General features: G+C 36.1%; 1 non-coding gene across 1 annotated transcript; it reads left to right on the top strand.

Annotated features, from left to right (window-relative positions):
* Nucleotides 1–272: 272 nt before the first annotated feature.
* Nucleotides 273–374, top strand: LOC111758510 (small nucleolar RNA U13). Its single transcript, XR_002792694.1, has one exon. It is a non-coding gene; the product is annotated as a small nucleolar RNA U13 (small nucleolar RNA).
* The last annotated feature ends 1996 nt before the right edge of the window (nt 375–2370 follow it).

The following is a 2370-nucleotide window of genomic DNA, read 5'->3' as shown; positions in this document are numbered from 1 at the left end:
TTCAGAAGAATTGTAACCAACAAAGAAAGAAACTGGGGCCTCCTGGAAGAAACAAAAAAGATGGGAAGAGGAAGCAACAACAAAAAGTCCCTAGGTCTCAACCCTGAGAACATTGACCCAGGGCAGGTAAATACAAAGGAGAATGATGACAGCAAACAAGCAATATCAGAAACAGCACCAGTGGACATAAAGAGATATCTTCAGGACCTCATAGACAAGTTCAAAAGTGAAATATTTAGCCAAGTAAAGCAAGATATAAGAAGATTAATAAGATTCTCAGGTTCAGAAGCGTGATGATTGGGTGTGCATGCTCCATGCATGACCTGTGCCTCCATTGAACACTGTTATGATATCAGCACATTACCAATATGACGTGAAAAAAACAAATAGATAAAAGATTAATAAAAGAGATGCTAAGCACCCCTAAAGAAGACACAGACAGAAGAATGGAGGAACTCAAACAAAGGAGAGAACCATTTGATGAAGAATAGAAAGAAAATATAGACTACATGAAGCAGATTCAAAGAGATCACCAGGAAATTAAAAACTCTATGGAAAGATGGCATCTGCTTGAAAGAAACTAAGGTTAGATTATCCAAACTGAAGGACAGTTTTGCAATGTGGAATTATGAAAGGAAAAACTTTTTTAAAATAACAAGGAAAGAGTAACAATATGAAGGCTAGAAGACAAGAGGATCTTTAACTTGAGAATAAAGAATGTGAATGAAGAAGCAGGGGTACAAAGGAACTACAAAGGCTATTCACAGAAATAATTAAGGAAAACTTCCCAAACATAGGAAAAGGAAATGATATACAGATGCATGAGGCCACCTACAACCAAAACAGAGCCACACCCGGGCATATAATATCAAGATCCCAGAAATTCAACACAAGATCAGAATATTAAAAGCTGTTAGAGACAAGAAACAGATTACCTATAAAAGAGGCCCATCAGAATCATGGTAGACTTCTCGACACAAACCATCAAGTCAAGAAGAACCTGGAATGAAATATTCCAAACCCTGAAAGACAATAACCTCCAACACAGATTGATACAGCCTGAAAATCTGTCTCTAGAAATTAATGGAGAAACAAGATGCTTCCAAGACAAAGAAGAACTTGGGAAATTCACGACCACCAATCCAACTCTACAGAGAATACTGCAGGGCATTCTAGAAAAAGAGAAAAGTACTAGGATTCCAGGAACAGTGGCAGAGAGGCCTCAATGAATGGAGCAGAAAACAGAATGAAAAAGACAAGCAGACAACTGATGGCAAAAAAAAGAGCATAACAGAAATGAGGCAGAAAAGGTTGGTTAAAATCTCTACTATAGATGGCCTTGATACACTAAATTTAAAAAAAAAAAAGAACCACACATATAGTAGATAAGGAGGTAGGGCCCACCAAGATGCTATTTATAGGAAATATAATTAACATGAAAAAGAGTACATGGACTGAAAATCAAATATGAGCAAACAATGCTCTATGTGACTGAGAACCAGAGAGTAATAGGGGCAAGTAGACCAGTATTTGTGGATAGGTTGGAAAGACAAGCTTTAATAGGTAAAGGAATACAATTAGAGATCAAGTCCAGGAGGGAGAAGGTTTGGAACCACTTAGGTAAATAACAGGTTGCCCCTCCCCCAATTTAAAACCAAAGGTCTTGGTGAGACCCAAAAATGCACAGTGTATCATGGGAAAGTAAAAGAGGAGGGAGAGTCTTAAAAAAGATGGCAGAAGATATTGTTAATAGTGTATCAGGATTTAAAACCCACATTACTTGCACCAGTCTGCTTAGATAGATTTTATTCTGTTCCAGTTTGTCTACTTGCATTACATTTGAGGGCACAGACAGGATATAGCACAGTAATCATCTTTAATTTCCTGTTAACTTAATCTGGAGCCCTGTATGACTTATACTTTTTTATACAGATCTTATTTAAATCTGGTTGTTTTGATTGCTGTTTGGTATCAACAGATTTTATTCAAAACTGATATGACTGATAGTATCAAGTCTGAGAGTATATGCAACTACACTGAAGATGACAAGATTCACTAGGATACCCACTCTGGTTTGATTACTGCCTGTTTTTGAAGTTTTATACTATATACAAAGTTGTGTTTTTATTAATACTGTTATGTACTGATATATTCAATTATCTTGTATCTGATGATATAGCCAATTCTATTGAAGATAACAAGAGACAACACAGGAACTATGGTAGAACTCTTTGTACAACGGTCTTATATGTCTTTTTCATTTCATGTGTTTATAGGAATATGTTTTGTTTTGTCTTGCTTTGTTTTGTTTCTCCCTCTATTATAGAAAGGATAGAAATACATGTTAAGTCTCATGCATGTGAGGAACCT

This window comes from Cavia porcellus, unplaced genomic scaffold (genome assembly GCF_034190915.1).
Source record: "Cavia porcellus strain 051 isolate PalLab524CR breed Dunkin Hartley unplaced genomic scaffold, mCavPor4.1 scaffold_6, whole genome shotgun sequence".
Classification (NCBI taxonomy): Eukaryota; Metazoa; Chordata; class Mammalia; order Rodentia; family Caviidae; genus Cavia; species Cavia porcellus.
The sequence above is the reverse complement of the archived record's forward strand: the minus strand, read 5'-3'. Positions and strand labels throughout refer to the sequence as shown.